The sequence below is a fragment of the Lissotriton helveticus genome, chromosome 7, assembly GCF_964261635.1.
Source record: "Lissotriton helveticus chromosome 7, aLisHel1.1, whole genome shotgun sequence".
Lineage (NCBI taxonomy): Eukaryota > Metazoa > Chordata > Amphibia > Caudata > Salamandridae > Lissotriton > Lissotriton helveticus.
In genome coordinates this window covers 1,616,133,625-1,616,152,350 of record NC_136068.1, presented here as the reverse complement: position 1 = coordinate 1,616,152,350, position 18,726 = coordinate 1,616,133,625, and the positions used below count along the sequence as shown (strand labels likewise).

General features: G+C 45.4%; 1 protein-coding gene across 2 annotated transcripts in view; it reads left to right on the top strand.

The window, feature by feature from the left end:
- The first annotated feature begins 444 nt into the window (after positions 1–444).
- Positions 445–18,726, top strand: part of PRRG2 (proline rich and Gla domain 2) — a 346,092-nt gene continuing 327,810 nt past the window's right edge. The window contains exon 1 of one of the 2 annotated variants that reach the window (XM_078655284.1): positions 445–1,039. The gene's annotated coding sequence lies outside the window, so the exon portion shown is untranslated. The remainder of the gene's footprint in view (positions 1,040–18,726) is intronic. The other variant, XM_078655285.1, reaches the window with a different exon arrangement.

Genomic DNA, 18,726 nt, shown 5'->3' with positions numbered 1-18,726 from the left:
AGCTCAGTCCTCATATACTCGTAATAGGAGATATTAATCGCACCTTCGGCCAGGGCGACTGACGCTGGAATCTGGGGACCACGGTTCGATCCCCGGCTCCGGTGGCAGGTTAGCCCAGCACCATGTGACTCTGGGCAATAGCTCGCTTAATCTTCCCGACGGCCCCCAGCGCCTAGAGACCCTTAAGGGTGATTGTGCGCTTTACAAATGTGGACTTTACTTTACTTTACCTTATAAATAACCCCCTTACATACCCTGTAGGGCAGTTATTTAACTAATGCACTAAACAGCACCTAGCCTCGTAATTAGGGCCCAGGTGTTTAGGCCATCGAAAATACATTTACCAGACCACAAAGACGCTGAAATGGATCTCCCACTCACAGACCGGCGTGGGGCCAGGCAGAGCACAGTATACAGTGCACCCAGCAGCACAGACAACAAACAATGAGCGCGCGCCGCCCTGCAGCCACGGGGGCCGGGCCCCAGCCCGCGCTGCACATTCCAGCTGAGCAGGCAGCGCCCGGGGGGTTTCTCCGTGTGCAGCGCACCAGTTGAGCCTGAGCCTCACGCGTCGGCGCGGCCGTCCCCACCCACCGCTACCTGAAAGCCCAGGGGCAGGGGCGGGCCCGCCTCTCCGCAGCAGCAGCAGTCAGTGTGAGAGGGCAGCAGCGCTGGGAACAGCGGCAGGTGTCAGCGACGAGCAGGAAGTGCTGCTGGGGCCGCTACTCCGCTCTCCCAGGGCCTCGCGCCAGCCCCCGGGCACCTCCGCGCCACCGTCCTCGTGCACCTCGCACCCCAGCCTCCCCTAGCCCGGCGCCGCTTGTCGTCTGCGCCTCGAGCCCCAGTATGGAGCCAGGCCGGGGCCCCTCCTGACTCCCTCCCTGGATGACCACTGTTGCTTGCCGTACTTCGGCGTGTGTTATTTCACCACTGACCTTCCTGGAGACGGCAGGTGTATGGGAGTTTGTGTCTGATCGCCGAGAAGTTTGCTTCTGGGGGAGTGTGCTTCTGATCGCGGGGAGAGCTGCTTTGAAGACCGGTGAGTCTCACCTTCTGGAGGAGACGGTGACATTTCTGGGGTGACCTGGCAAGAGAGTAATGGGAAAGGGGGCTTCATTTGATCTCCGTCTGTTTCATCTAGTGTAAAAGTGAACTTTCCGTTTTGTAACCCCCAGGACTGCGCCTGTTTTTAGTGTTTTCAATAAGCCGATTCTTAGACTCTACCCCAGCGGGAAAAGTGCATAAAAAAGTTTGGGAACTGTGATCCTGAGTAAGTGAACTAGTTGTTGAAAAGTACAGCATATTCTGCAACTGTTTTGTTGGTCCCCTTATACAAAAAATAAACGCCACCTAGGTGAGTGTGAGCGACGACGTTGCAGATGGTTGTGTGACTAGACAGCCACAGAGTCCTGGTTGCTGCTGTGGGAAATAATAATGAATTATTAGAGCTAAGAGGTCCCAGTCTGCGAGCCAAAGCATTGTGAATGAACAAGGCCTTATTTTGAAACGGCATTACATACCCAAAGTGTAAAACGGGCCACTGCACAATGTACTAAACGTTTGTGTTTAAAATAAACTATATGTTTTTAAAATATACATTGTTAGTTATACTTAATGAAACTGTACACAATACAAACTATTTTTCTTACCGCCCCCCACATTAGCATGCGTCACAGGGTGTGTCAGCCCATTTCAGCCATTGACTAACTTCACTATGTGGGACGTCAATCTGCTCTTTCACAAGTACCACATTCGCACATAAAATCAGTGTTTTGACTACTACTATAGCAATGTGTGAATTTTCAGACAAAAATGCTTTTCGCCAATGTTTTTATGTTAGGCTTGTTAGGCTGACAGCCAATGCCACACTTGTTGGCTTTGCCAGTGCTTGTTAGTACGGGTACAGGTGAGTGTAGACTTGGGTGAGCCTGCCTGTATGTCTAGTGAGGGGCCTGCAGGCTTGCATGAGGGATTCTTTTAGCTATGCTTGGGAGCCTTACCCGTCTTTGGACAGATGGGCCATATCTATCAGTCTATAAACCTGGGCTGTGGTGAATTCTTGTAGGCTACTGGCCCTCTATTTTGAGGCCCAAAGGGATGGAGCCTTTGATAAAGAAATCATAACAACACAGACTGATCCTGTGAGTGCAATGCACACAAAGATCAGATTTGGCAACATGTTTTTCTTTCTGCCCAATGTGCTACAGACAGATGGACATACTGGTTATTTAATTACCATCCACACTTGCGTTGTCAATACTTCTTTGACTTCCATCATTTATTTCTTTTCAAACTGTCTTTGGGTCTGTACAGGGCTTCCTAGCAAGGGGTGGGTGCTGCTTAGCCCTGCGCGGGACTGAAGATATAGGTGTCTATCTCTAGGTCTGGTTTCGGAGATGTCTTCATTGGGAGAGAGGCAGTAAACATGGGGTGGGAGACAGCACCCATGGCATTACTAGGATACGTCTTGGAATAGGGGAGCCCTCCGAAAAACTCTGCTGCTGAGCATTGCTGGTGGTTCATCAAGTCCACAGTCACTGCATCAGTATTATGAGGCAGCCCTGAGCCCAGGTGACGTTTTCAATGGAGAAAGTTTAACATTAATCACTCATCTACAGGGTCAGCGTGGATACTCTCCCACGGATAGTGTAGTGTGGATTTATTTCTATATTGGTAATGGAGTTACTAATAAGGCAGCGTAGAGGAATCCCAAAGTGAACCATAGATACGTTTTATGGAAGAGGTGGCAGTGGTTGTGCTTTTTAACAGAATATCCTATCAGTCTCGGCGTATCTTTTTTTAATATTATTTTTTGTATTACATTTAATGCAGTACAAGGCATGGTAAGTGCTAAAAGCCAGCATACACAAGTGGGATACAGTACAATACAGCGCATTGAGTAAAATTGCATAGGCAAGAAGGACAGTAGAAAAGGAATAATCGTGGGGGTGACTCAATGTGACGATACTACAGTACTCTCCGGTTGCGATGAGGGGTCAGTGGTGCCGAGTAAGAAAGCCTGAAAGGTGCCCATATATCTAAGGGAAGGTAGGAAGGGTGTACAATATCAGCATATTGATCTACTAGGGCTTAGCAGTAAGCTGCATATTATAACCAATGTGAACAAAGGTGTACTGTACTTTGCAACCAAATCTGTGCAATACATTGCTTTGCTAACACAAATAGATTGGAAGCAAGGTGCCAGCAAGAGGTGGGTAGTGCTGACGTGTTACCCAGCAGAGTAACCTAAAGGGATGGAGAAAGAGAGATGTCAAGAATTTCAGATACAGATTGAAAGATATCATGCCAGAATGAAGTGAGACTGGGGCAGAGCCACGCTGTGTGCTAAAAGTCTGCGCCTACCAGCCCAAACCTCAAGCATTTACTAGTGGAGGTGTCACTGAACTGTGTGATTCAATTCTAGTATTGATGGAAGAATTTAAAATGTATCAGCTTATGTTTGAAATTGAAAGGAGTTTTCTTAACGTGGGAGCAACAGTGTGCCCAGGTTTTATCGAGGAGCATGTAGCACAACGAGGCCTTCCACCGGCCCCTGGCCTCAGGGAGTGGGTCCATCCTGGCAGTAAGATAGTTAGTGTATATATTCGAAAGAGTGTCCCAGTTCCGCCCTTTCGATGTAAGCTGTGAGAAGAGTTGTCTCGTACGGTGTGGTAGGGAAAATGGGAATCGCCACCAGTGCTGAAGAACGCAATCTTGGGTAACAAAAAAGTGCTAGAGGAGTTATGACAGGTATGGTGCAGAAGGGGTGCTGCGAAATGAACATGTTATCTGCAAAATTATCACCCATGGTAAGTAGACCTTTCTGACGAAGAATACTCTTTAGTGCCCTCTTGAACATGGGAGGAAACATAGGGTTTTCTGCAAGGGGCGTATGGAAGCGATTATTGCAAGCAGTGTGCAATGTCCCACCAGGAACGGCCAGCGGAGGCGATAACCTCAGCATCCTGTCATGCAGTACACAGTCGCGACCTAACAATGAGTGCATCCGAGCCATAGCCCGCTCCACTGTTGACATGTGTTGGTGTGGTATGCGCTTCGATCTGGTATTTTAAATAATGAGCCTGTGTCACCAGATAGTAAGTGTGGAAATCTGGTAAAGCAAGGCCACCAGCCTGAAGCAAACGTGTAAGAATCTCCTATTGAATTCTGGGCTAACCACCTCCCCAAATTGAACAAGACTGGGCCTGATTCAACTGCGCAAAAAAGTGCAGTGTTAGATGGACAGGAACGTTAAAAAACAGATAGAGAAACTGCAGCTCTACCATATTAATCAACAAAATTCTCCCCAAAAGTGATAGTGGGAAGCGTATCCAGTGATCCGGTGATACAGACATCTTGTCCGGAGTGGTGCCAAAATTACTTCAAATCCACTCCTCTTGGTCACAGAAGACCCAGATCCTGAGATAAAGAATACCAGTGGGACTCCGGTTCAGAGGATACTCAAGCGAAGGGGCCGGGCATTCATCGTAAGGATAAAAATCTGACTTGGACCAGTTGATTTGTAATCTAGAATATCTACCAAAACAGACAATCTTGCGGAGAATGTGGGTGAGGTTAGAGTCTGGGTGCTGGGCATATAGAATAATATAATTGGCGTATAGTGAACAGCTGAGATAGTGACTGCCTAGACATAGCACATGATGTGAATAAAATTCCTGAACATACCAGGGCAGGGGCTCCCCAGCTGAAGTGAAATCTTAAAGGAGCGAGCGGCCACCCTTAGTGTGTGCCCTTCAACATCAAAGGCAACAGAATAGAAGACATTTACATCCACCCTGGCGGCAGTATATAGAACAGTTATAAGCGACAAAAAATATTTACCAATGCCAAGCCAACCTCGAGCATAAAGCTTGGAGCCAGAATATTTGCAAAGTTCTTATCTACATTAAATAATGATAAAGGCTTGTATGATGTAGCCTCAGTAGGATCTTCATTAGGCTTTGAAAGAACCGTAATAATGGCCTTCAGAGTCGAATAAGGGAACAGTCCCCTGATGATTGCCTCTTTGCACATGTCTAAGAGCCTTGGGTAGAGGGTGGTACTGAAGGTTGTATAAAAATCTATCGGAAGGCCATCTGCACCAGGTGCCTTGCCTTAGGGAAGAGCAGTAATATCGCTTGTAACATCTGCAAGCATTACGGGAGAGTGCTGGAGTTCCCTGGCTTCACCATCGAGTCAGGCCAATGCTATCTGATTTCGATATGATGATATTTCTGAGTAAGCCCTACAAGGCTTACAAGTATGAAAGCATGCATAATATGACTTAAACTCATTCAGTATAGCAAAGGGTGCGGTGGGGACCCTGCCATCTGCGCATTTGATAGCGGACATACCTGTGTACCTGCACTCGTAACCAGTTGTCCAAACATAAGTCCTTCCTGGCCTGTCACACTCACCAAAGGCCCAATCACGGGTGTCTCAACCCAAATATAGCATCTCCCACTCTGCCTCATCACAGTATTTTAAAAGTGTCTCATTCAGCTGCGCAAGAAGGGACGTATCCTTAGTGGCAAAGTAGTATGTTTCAAAGCACTTAAGCTAGGACCCTTCCACCTGCGAGAGGCGGGTGTAGATTGACTTTAGAACTCCAGCACTCTTGGAAATACAGATGCTCCGAATATATGCCTTAAAGGCCTCCCAAAGCTTTGGGGTATCCCAAAAAGTCTTTTAGTTCAGTTCAAAATACTCGGCAATAGCACTACCAACTTCTTCTCAAAAGACTGCATCCCGTTACTTGGTACCGTGGAGCTACCAAGTGAAAAGACTGCAAAGCAGTGGTGAATCAGGAGAGAGACAGTTTAACTAGTGAGTGGTCCGATAAGTGCGAGGGAGAATCTCACAGCTAATCACTCTACGTATAAGCGCTTCAGAGAGCAACCACATGTTGAGGCAAGATGACGTGTTGTACACCAGAGAGTGGAAAGTGTACTCCGCTATGTTTGGGTTAAGTGCCCTTCACACATCTGTTATGGCATGAACCTGCTTAATTAGGGTGAAAACCAGACTGACGCATGATGTCTGGTGACCTGTTGTAAACCGTGGGAAAGGAAAGATAAAAGTCGCCGCCCTAAGCAGTGGGCCACTCGCGATATTTTGAGCATAACTGCATAACCTTCTCAAAGAACGTGAGGTCATCGACGTTCGGGCCATAGATGTTATTCAGCAAGACTTGATTATCGTCCAGTATGCCGGCGATAGCATCCAATGAGCCAAAGTCTTTTAAACTGTTACAATAATGAGAAATTGACAGATTTTCGAATCATTATGGCCACCCCTCTGGAATAAGTGGAAAGGAAGAGAAATAACAGTGTGACCGTAAGAGAGCAAATGCTGGAGTGCCAAGAGGAGAAAAGTGGGTCCACTGAAGTAAGGCTACATCCATTTTGTGTTGATACAGTTACGCCAACACCTGTCTAGCCTTTTGGGGGCTCTTAAAACCCTGGTCATTCAAGGTCAGGAAGTTGGGCATCTCCATGTGAGACGGGTGGCTACTTGCTGTACAAAGTAAAGACTATCCCGACAAAGCAAGCGTACCTTGCATAGCCAAGAATGTATGAGCGAACATACGGGTGTCTGCAGATACATAAGAAAAACGTGGACCAATTACAAAAGAAGCAATCCCCTCCCCCTACCCTGCCCGACCCAAACACTGGCCATATCCTCAACATGGCTACCAAAGTGGATAAAAAGGAAAGAGTGAGCACATAACAAAGGAAGCACAAAACCCCAGGGCAATTGAGGCGCTCTACGCAGAGGGGGGTGCTTGGAAAGCGTGGCATAGCTCCAAGAGATACTGTAGAATAGACGTTTTACTCAGTTCTCAGTAGTCCTCGAGTCACCGGTGCACTGAGTGAGCAAGGTAGCCAGCCGTTGAGATTCCACCGGGGTTTCACATCTTTCCCCCTCACGTGAGAGGGCAGCATTGGGGGATCAGAGGATCTGGCCCGGCCAGTAGTGATGTGATGCTTGAGGAATTCTAAGGCAGAGGCAAGTTGCAGTAAGAAGTGAGTTTTAACTCTGTGTTCAATACGGAGCCTGACTGAAAAAGCATGGAGTACCGAACCCCACACGATCATAGGATCTTCATGACATCTTGGAAAGAGCGCGAGCTCTTGTAGAGCAGGGGTATAGTGTGGAAAAAAGGGGATTTGGAGCCCTCCTATTTTGTCTTTTTTGAGCTGCAGAGTCCGATCATGGTCTCAGATTCTGATGGGCCGCGATTTATAACCAGGTTTTGGAGTGAGTGCGTGGTCCGCTTCTTCCACAATGTAGACCTATGAGAAGCGGCTGGGATCAAACCGTGTTCCCAGATGCGTTTTGATGAAGCCTTCCACGTTGCATCAGCCATCAGATTCAGGTACTCCGAACATTCTCACATTTTACAATGAGAGCAGCCCTCAAGGTCCTACTTTTTGGCCTTAATAAGCGTGAGCTCCTGTACTGATTCCACGGTGCAACTCCCGGTGAGAGTCTTCTAGTTTCGTGATACATGCTTCAGCTGGAGTAAGCCTGTAGTCCTGCTCAGGAGGGATTTAGTCCTATATTCTTGATTCATTTTCAAAGAATGATCATAAGCTAATTTTCTGTTTTTTCAAGGTTGAGCCTGGGAGCGCATGCGCTGCTCTGCGACCCATGCTGTATATAGTTAGGGATTGGAAGCCCCGCCAACTCTCCTCCCATATTTTTCATTGGCTTGTGTCGTTGTCCTTTGTAAATGCTGGCCTCTGATTCTTAATCGCCTTGTTAGTTCCTCCTCAGTACCGCCTTGTCTTCTTTTGGAACCCCCCATGGCGACTTGCCCTTCTACTTCTTGCCCTTCTCATACTGTTCTACAGTATGTTTTTATTCATCTGTAAACACAATTTTCTTTAATGGGTTATTCCTTACTGCAGGCACGACGTGCTTTCCTTAAATTCAGCGCAACATGTGTGCTTTCACTTTCCAAGCAGCCGGGACAATGGCGGACGCTACTTTAATGCCATAGGCCTTGCATTTATAAGAGTTTGAGCTATTTGGATTGTAAATGCCAATAGCTTTGTTTAAACTCTCGCAAATGCGAGAGCTGTGGCATTGCAAATATTTTTTTTTATTGTCAAAGCACCCATGCTGCACTTTAACAAGCACGAAGGTCTCGCCCCTTTCGTTAGAAGAGCTGTGTCTAAGGAAAGGTGCTATTAAAGTGAAACTGCGGCATGGGGGCTTAAAGCATTTGTTTGACGGACACATGGCTATTTTGTTTTTGTAAAAGACCCATGCCGCAGTTTCACTTTAATAGCAGCCACACACCTTTTGATTGACACAGCTATTTTCAAGAAAGGGGTGTGGCCTTCATGTACGTGAAAATGCGGCATGGGGGCTTTAACAACAAAAAAAAATTGCGATGCCATAGGTGTCGCATTTGCGAGAGTTTAAGCTGTTGTCATTTGCAATGCCAATAGCTCAAACTCTCTTAAATACAAGACCTATTGCATTGCAAATGCTTTTTTTTTTAATTTGGAGTTTTTAGGAGTAATGATTCGGCACTATGTAGGGACCGACTAGACCTCCCCTCCTTAGCTGGTTGACTCCATACAGTGATTGTAGACAGAAGTGTATCAGTTTTGCTGTCTGTTCTCATTTTTTCCTAGGACTGATTTTAGATGAATGTATCCATGCTCGCTCTCTTTGAAGTCTGTTCTTTCTACATGCTAAATCCTGAAAGCTGAAGCCCATCTGGACATGTGGTAAAAGCCTCCAGAGAGGAATTGATAGTTAAGAAGGTTTGTTTGAAAAGTGTCAGGATAATATATAACATCCTATAACATCCCCAACATCCTTTGAATACATTTGCCTAGACATTATCAGTGGGGACAAACCGATATGCTCTCTACACTGCATTTACCACCCACCCAGAGACAACCTTACCTTTTCTCAACAAATCATGGATATGATCTCAACCAACTCCGGACGGCAGCTCACCCAAATATACCTTGGCGACTTCAACCTCCACTGGAACGATCACAATGACGCGGTGCTAAATAGTCTTAAAAGTTTTCTCAATGCCCTTGACCTCACCCAAATATGCAACAGCCCGACCCACAAGAAAGGCTCCACCCTCGACCTTATCATCTCCAAAGAGGACTCTATCCAACTAGAGTCTATCCAACCTTATGACTGGTCAGATCACCATATTGCCACATTCTTCATCAATGTAAAAGTTAAATCCAACCCGGCTCAATCCGCCAAGCCCAAAGTCTGGAAAAGAGACCTGAAAAAACTCAACCCAAGCTCTCTGTCTCCTAACAGCTGCAATCTCCTACTACCACCGCCCGGCGTTGAGGACGTTCAATCATTGACTGACCACTACCTCAATGCTATGTCCACAATAATAAATGAGGCGGCACCTATGCAGTTAAAAAGAGTCTCAACTAAAATGTCCAACCCTTGGTATAACGGAAGTCTCAATGAGGACGGACGAGACATGCGAATGGCAGAACGCACCTGGAGATCGGCTCCCTCTGCACTGCACCTAAAACTCTGAAGAAAAAGAGAAACGCCTATTTCAGGAAAATAAAACGCTCAAAACTAGACTTCTTCAGCCTCCAGCTTGACCAAGCAAAAAACCGTCCGAGAAAACTGTTTGAGCTAATCAAAACACAATCCAAGGAACAACCCCAACCACTCAGCACTGTACGCGAAGCTCCCTCCTGTGAAGACTTTTCCGCTTTCTTTATCCAAAAAACTGACAACATAAAGAGCGATCTCCTCGCGGACGCAAGCCTCTATTCCAAACCTCAATGCATAGCACCCATTGAACCAAAAAACAATGCTACATGGTCATCCTTTGGCACATACTCTGAAGAGGAAATTGGCAAACTGCTCAGCACCTTGAAACCATCCAATCACCTAACAGATCCCCTTCCTGCTAACGCTGTAAAAGACTTTGCCCCTTTGCTTCTCCCACTCTGGACTAGAATTATCAACGGCTCACTTCAACAAGGAACCATTCCCGACTCCCTCAAAGTTGGACAAGTCACACCCTTACTAAAGAAACCTACAGCAGACCCCTCTGATCTGAACAATTATCGTCCCATCACTAATATCCCCACTCTCGCCAAACTGCTGGAAAAATGCGTACAACTACAATTGACTAAACACATTGAACAATTTGATCTCCTCAATCCTCATCAATCAGGTTTCCGAGCAGGACACAGTACAGAAACTGCTATGACTCACATAATTGACGACGCACTTCAAATGCTAGAACAAAACGACACCTGCCTCCTCATCCTTCTTGATCTCTCCTCAGCATTTGACACCGTTAAACATGAGAACTTACTCAAACTATTTTTTTTTTTTTTTTTAAAACCTTTATTGTGCAAAACAGTAACAAATACGGGCCCACAACCGTCAGGCCGGCCACAATACTTTTAGCACAAAAGCGAACAATACAGATTCCCAGCGGCACCAGGATAAATAGCAATAATGATGGAATAACTCCGAAAACGATTACGTGCCACCAGGAAAACAGGAGCAGTGAAGGTTAGTTTTAAAATTTTAAAGTGTAAAACATAAACAGTGAAGAATAGAGATCAAGGAGTACTGAGTCCGTATCATTACTTCACATCAGGAGCAGGTAACAGCATAGTATGGAATCAACCGTATAAGCTGGCATCCAAGACAACATGGCGGATCAAGGCAAAACAGCAAGAGCGTAAATTGAAAAGTACACGCCATGCACAGCGCCACCCACTCCCACTAACCCGTCCCTCGGACCCAGGACAGAAATAGGTAAAGAAAAGCGCAGAAAATAGACAAGGCCCATAGAAATGAACTGTATGAAATTAAACCCCCACCCTACAACAATGCGGAGGCTACGGCCTACCCCCCCCCGCCAGCGTGTCTGTCGCCCACTAAAGAACCCGAAATATAGAGAAAAGAAAGAGAGAAATAGAAAAAGAATTCCCTAATACTGGAGGAGGGCCAAAGTCTAAATCCTAAATCACCCGAACTCCCCGGCCATTAAAACTCCCCGCTACCCACGACAACAAAATCAAAGCATCAAAACGTAAAGAAGGCAGGGAGAGACATCAGAAATCGTTTCAGCACGCGTCGAGGAAGCGTCCCGTCCCGGGCCCCCACCCGTCCCTCAGCACAGTTAAAACGAAGAAGATCACTCCTAACCCTGGCCAGATTTCAAGCGTCTACCCGAATACGAACCCGGATAACACACCGCCCCAGATAGAACAAAGGGGTAAGATGGCCGCCCTCTACAAGGAGAAGGTCCCCCCGCACAAATAGTACACACCCAGGCAACAACCACGGCATTGATCCAGAATAGTGTCGCACCTAAGTCCATCCAATGCGGCATAACACAGTGACGGAAATCCACAGCATCGCCAGCCTGAGCAGCGTAGAAACCTAGTTGCATCCGTAGCTGAGCCACAAACGAGGATAGGGGTTCATCGGTCGACAGTGAAAGCTGAGGCAGGATAGGAAACAATGTAGCGTCCACGATATGGGCTGGCGGCAGTCCTGCAAAGAATCCAGTCTCAGACTGTTGCCCCAGTTGATAGTCACGCAGCAACAATGTCCCCACATCGATTCCAGGAGAGACTCGGACGATACCACAAGGGGGGACAGCTGGCGAGGCACTCTCCAGCCCCAGAACGGCTGCTTCCAACTTCGCGCCGAGCGCACAGTAGCAATCATGCCAGTCTGCCCCTAAATCGGCTAGCGCTGCGAGGATGGAGGCACGGGTAATGCCAGGCGGCCGATCTAGAAATTCGGTAGTGCAGAGTTCAGCAAAGCAGTCCAACCGCCGCTTAAAGCCATGGAGGGCGACACCGTCAGGGACAGAGACGGAGCCCATTCGTGCTGCAAAGGAGACGACCGCCATATTGTGCACCAACAAAGGGTTATCTACTCACACGGGTGGGTCCCACGATAGGCAGCTGGGGTGCGATCTCACACCAAAATCCTGAGTTCCCCTTATCAGCGTGCAATGATTCATGTGGGTCCCGTCATGGAGACCCGCACCGGTGCGGAGCAATGGCGAGTCGCAGCGGCCATGTCCGCCTAATCAAGCACAAAACAGCGCGGCTCACCTCAACGCCGCTCTGAGGGGAAGAAGCGATGGACACCCACTGCCGGTCGAGCAGCACTGCCTCAGGAGGGATCGGTGCGGGCACCCGACAGGCGATGAATCGCAGCGGGGGACTCAAGCACACCACCCGTCAGTGGGCTCAAAGGAGCTCCGATCGTCTCCAGCTGGGCACATCTGCCCGGGGCACTGGTCCAGGGCTCGGCACCGGTCATAGAGAAAATCCGCCGTTTCAACCAGAAATCGGGCAGGTAAGAGCACCGGAGAAACGCCACCAGCAACAGCGCGCCATCCTCGTCCTTTCTCGGCTAATTTGCCGCAGGATAGTAGTCAGGATAGATTATTAGCGGAACAGGCTCGGGGAGCCGGGCGATTACACGTCCGTCTCCGCCGCCATCTTGGCTCCTCCTCCTTACTCGAACTATTAAGCACTAGAATGGGATTATCTGCAACTGTTCTCAAGTGGTTCACCTCCTTTCTTCACAACAGATCGCAGAAGTTCAAGAGCAACAATCTGATGTCATCACCAATACCGGTAACGCTGGGCGTCCCCCAAGGATCCTCACTATCCCCAACTTTGTTCAACTTAGTGATGGAACCTCTCACCACCTTGCTACAAGCATCCAACTTACACTTTCACATGTACGCCGATGACACCCAACTATATCTCAAATTACAATCCCCCAAAGACATTCTGCTCCTGAACTCAACGATCAGAAGCACCCAATCCTGGCTGGCCGATAATCATCTCAAACTCCATGCTCTGAAAACAGAGTTCCTTCTGATATCACCTCCAGCGAAGATCTCCACCACTCAAAGTTGGCTTAAACACCTTACTGCACTCAATGTCCAACCCACCATCGTGGATTCAGCAAAATCTCTAGGCATAACCCTCGACACCAATCTCAACATGCAGCAACACATCAACAAGGCTACTAAGGGAGCGAATTTCCAAATCAATACCCTGAGGAAACTTAAAGCATTCCTCCCAGCCAATGACTTCCAAACCGCAGTACAAGCACTAGTCATCCCTCGAATAGAATATGGCAGCGTCGCCCTCTGCGGACTCCCGCTAACTACTACCGCACCTCTAAGAGCTTCTCTAAACTCTGCAGCGAGGCTCATAACTGGGTCAAAAAAGCACTCTCATATTACACCTGACTTGAAATCCCTGAACTGGCTGCCCTTTGAAGCCAGAATACATCTGAAAATCGCCTGCATGACACACAAGGCGATACACCTGAACTCTCCTGGCTACCTCACTCAGAAGTTGACAATTTCTGGCGGCGCTAGAAAAACTAGAGGCACAAACAATCTTCTGCTGAAACCTCGTAGATTCCGGAAGGAAAAAACATATAAACGCTCCTTCTCAGGAATGGCACCCAGAATCTGGAACTCACTCCCCCCCCGAAACTAGGCTCATCTCGTCCACTACACTGTTTAAGAAAGAAGTAAAAGCTATCCTCATGGCAAAATACACCTGAACTGTTAAGTAGGTCACCTTAAGAAAAGGCACCGATCTGTATTATTTGTCTGACCCCGTTGCACATATGCATTATTTGTATTAGTGATTCACTGATTTACATGTTTGGCTGTGCCCTCATTTATTTATATTGTATGCTCCCCTGACTTAAGTGTTTTGACTATGTTCCCTCATGTACCCTTTCTGTGTAAAGCGCTCTGATATCTGCAAAGATCCTGTCCGCGCTATATAAATCTTTCAAAATAAATAAATAAAATAAAAAATTACCTGCAGAACTAATCTGGAAATAAGGACTTGGCAGAGACAGTTTATTATCACGGTTCTAGGAAATCTTGAATGAGCAAGACTAGAGAATTTTGCAAGTTCTGTTTTAATGTATCATATGGTTTCACTGAAGAGATTCTGTCTGCATGCATGCAGCATGTAAATAATAGTTCACGTTTTTTAGCTGAGAAATCTCCGGCTTTTATTTAAAACTTGACTTCCATAGGCAATCTGTTTACAAACTCCCATACTGTTTTGGCTTCTAGACCTCTTTTTCACCCTGGCTACAGTGTCTTCTAGCCTTGTGCACGTTTATCCAGGAGTCTGTATTTTGATTAACTGTTTCCTCATGGGAAATGAAAGAACTGCGAGTGTAACCTTTATCAAGATACACTGTAGACTAAGACCACGTCCAGGGGTGATGCAGATGCCTTATCATAGCTTCTTAATGTAGTATTGTAGACCCTTACCGGAAAATACCTTCAACCTGTCTAGACCTTCATTGATTTTTGACGTTTTGTGAAGATGGGTGTTGAAGTGATGTACTGAGGAGGTAGAGATGCAAATACTTTTATATGCAGTTATTAAACAATGCATGATACAAATAGATTCTTAGATATGTTTGCATGTAGATGAAAAAACGTATGTGCACAAGTGCGTATAGATAACAACTGTAATTGTAAATAAAAGTGATTGGCACAAGAAATACCTGTGAGTTTCAACGATGCTTCGAAGTTGACCAGCTGTTGTGAACCACCTGACAAGCTTTTAAGTAGTGTTTCAGCTCATATATGTGAATGCTTTATGATAAAGACACTTTTTTTTATATGTCCATATCCATAAAGTAGGGTTGTACAAGGAGTAAAAGGCTATGATCTAGGTAAGAAATATACATCTCTAAGAAATGTTATATCGACTGCATCCCCTACCACTATATCGCATAGAGTATAGATTTACTGCTGGTGAAGCCAATATTTTTGTTATGTGATTTAGTGAACCCCAATGAAGTAATAAAAACCTGGAGAGGTATTGATGTGCAAGTATTTCTGAGACCATGTAGGGCTTGTCTGTCGTGGAGTAGGTCACCCTAGGATGACGGCTGCAGATCAGCACCTGAAGAAAGCTTGGAACATCCTTAATTATATGACAGGCAGGCATGTGGCGGGCTCAAGAACTGGACATAGTATTGTGGCTTGGCTGAGGGGGGTCATTTGAAAGTGAAGTCTTCAGTTCGTTTTAGAAGACACGAAGGTTGGGACCTACCAAAGTACTTGAGGAAGTGCACAACTGAAAAAGGATTGAGGCAGGATCCTCATGGAGTTTCCAGGAAGAATTACCAAAAATGCGACAACCTGCACACCTCTTTATATCTACTTTATGCCTTAATCCAAATTGTCCACTAAATTGTATATAGTTGCTGTCTCAAATCCTGGTCGACCCCTCCCAGGTTCAGAATATGTCAACAAAAAAGATAGGAAACCCGTCGTTGAGACACACTATTCACTGGTCCAAAATGGAGCCTAACTAATTATCTGAAAATACTTTGCAATGCAATTTGATATCTCTTTACAACAATCGTGCTTGCATGTGTACAAACTATACATTTGCAAATTATACGGAAATATTGACATGCATAAACATTAGTCCACACTGAAACTTCGTTGTTTCCCTTTAATTCTTATGCTTCATCGTGAGTTCACTGAAGTTAAATAAATCTTGCAATTCAGTTAATCATTTCCCATGCATGAATTCATGGTTTGAACAATACCCAATGCATTTCGGTTTGAAAAACCTTCATCAGGGGAATTTACTGCAAATAACAGAAAACAAGAAACATTCCTCTGGAATTCCAACTCAAAGTGCTTGATGCATGTAAAAGAAATAGGGATAGATACCGCCAATCCCGGCATGCATTTGATCAAAATAGTTTATCATGCTCGTTAAATGTAAATTGTAAATGCAGACATGCTTACACCTGTGGACCCCTGTGTATACACAGTGCACTCGTAGTCTAAAAACAGTGTAGAGGAAGTGTAGATAAAAGTGTAAGGGGTATCAACTCCGTGGCTACCAAATATACCACATACCTGTTGCCAGAAAACGTAACCTCACTATACGAGTATGTAAAAAGACCTGATCCGCCCAAAGTGGGCGGAACTGTATGGAAACACAAATAAAACCTTTCATGACTAAACACGCCACTATGGTCATTTGCTAAATCATGGTTACCTCCTGTACCTCAAACCAAACGTACCTGTTGGTGTCCAAATCGTGTCCTGTGGTTCACGAAGTACCGCCAATGTCGACAAAAACACCCTGGTAACGCTGTGTGTCAAAAATCTCCTCTATGATATGGAAAGATCAAAATGATAATGCTCTAAATAACCTGCGCATAGCCTGCTACTCATGTGAATGATATACGTATGCCCACTAGAATCAATCGATACCTGTATCCAATGTGTACCGCTTCTCCTCGGCGTTCCGAATCGCAGCGTCCTCCGCGACTACACCAAATTGAGAAAACGCCCCTCTATGACGTCAGTTTCTATCCACCCAATCTTCATGAAGTTCACATCTATATCCTCATCTTACTGCCGACAGAATCGAAAACGGACCATGCTCCACCTGTGTGAATTGCAAAAATCCATCCAAGATGGCCCCCTCCGTACAAACATATCGAACTTTATTCACACTTATCAAAAAACACTGATGTGTGAAAGCTACCAATATATGTCATCAAAACGTTTAAATGTTATTATGCTATACTCGTAAAATGAATAAAAGCGGCCGCAAATAAAAAAACGACCTTGTATGTGACAGAAATATAGGACTAGAACATCTAACTCAAATAACGAATCCTACACCTTACCCTAATGAAATCCATATGAGATGTGCCTCTGAGTGTTTGCAAAACGAAATAAATGAATGAATGAATGAAAAATGAATAAGTAGGGGAAGCTCCCAAATAGGGGAGAATATTGGTATCGAACAACAGTACATGTTACATGAGCACGCTAAACAATCAATATAAAACAGTTTGAACATGTGAAAAATAGGAAACAATATTACAGCTGCGTTACAATAAGTCATAGAAAACACATCATTTCAATTTTATCATTCAGCCCATCGGGTATCAAAGTTCTCATGAAGCGTATCCAGTAAGTCTCTCTTTGTGCTAAAAAGCGAGCGACATCCACATGTTTGGACTCGAGCACTCTCTCCAGGACTGTAAATCTCAACTGGTGGATTGTGTGTTTCATATCTCTCCAATGCATAGCCAAACATGATTTGATATTAACAGTGCGTATCATACTCTTATGCTCTGTCATGCGTATTTGAACTTTTCTCGATGTGCGTCCAGTGTACACAAGCCCGCAAGGGCATTTGATTGCACATATAACCATACTCGAGTTACAATCGGACGTATGTCGCAACAATATTTCTTTTCCTGTATGAGGGTGAGTGAATTTATTACCAACCATTACATTCCCACAGTGAGCACAATTTTGACATTTCATCATACCTTTCTGACCACGAGCCTCTATGGTACCTTTCTCTCGCTTAAGAATCTCCTTCATATTATTTGATCTTGAAAACGCAAATCGTGGTTTGTCTACAAAAACATGTTGAAAATCAGGTTCTTGGTCAATAATTTCCCATCTCCTCAAGATACATTTCTTAATAGATGTCGATACTGTAGAATATTTTAACACAAAGACCTTTCTCCTCGAGGGAGACTTGACGGTCTTCTCCAACAGCTTACTTCGAGGTATGGAACAGGCTTTGAGTCTCGCTTTCTCTAACACTACTCCAGGATAGCCCCTCTGCTCATAACTCTGACTCCTCATCATAATTTCAAACAGGCCCTGAGATTCATCAGAGCAGATTCTGTGTGCTCTGATGAACTGAGACAACAGAAGGTGATGCTTAAGAGATTGTGCATGAAAACTGTCGTAATGTAGTGCATTGTTCCTATCTGTAGGTTTTTTATGTAATCTAGTTGTCAATGTGTTCCCTTTCTTCTCTATGCAGATGTCCAAGTAATTAATCTGCTCTGTACTCCTGGTGTATGTGAACTTGATTGTGGCATGACAGTTACTCAAAGTTCCTAGAGCATGCTGTAGCCTGTCTTTTGGTCCTTTCCACAGTATCAGGATATCATCAATATACCTCATGTATGTCTGGAGTCCCGGTGTCCAGTTGGCATTGCTGAAAATATGTGTCTCCTCAAATTTAGCCATAAACATGTTGGCGTATGTGGGCCCCCCCGTAAAACCCATAGAGGTTCCTGTCTTTTGGAGATAAAAATTATACTTCCAGCGAAAGTATCCATGGTATAAGCAAAAGTGCAACAGCTCTAGCAAAAATACATTCTGACCCTCATCGTAATTGTGATTCAAAAGCTAACATTCTGCTGCTTCCAGCCCCTCATCATGAGGGATGGATGTTTACAAAGCTGACACATCTATCGCGCACAGCCATATTTCATCAGTGGTGGAAAACTCAATACCCTGCAATTTTCTCAAACAGTCAGTCGAGTCCTGTACATAGGACGACCAGCCCTGTACTAATGGTTGCATATAATAATCTAAATATTTACCCAAGGGTTCATGTAAAGAACCACATCCTGCCACAATTGGGCGAAGCGGAGGGTCGGTCAAGCTTTTGTGCATTTTAGGCAACATATAAATGTTAGGTCTTTTAGGATGATCTGTAGTGAGATACTTGCTGGTTTGTATGTCAATCCACCCTAATTCTTTCGCGTTCTCTAAAATCAACGATAAAACACGTTGAAAATCAATGGTAGGATCCATGTCTAACTGGATGTAGGTGTTCGTGTCTTGCACATGTTGGTCTACCTTATCTAAATAGTGCG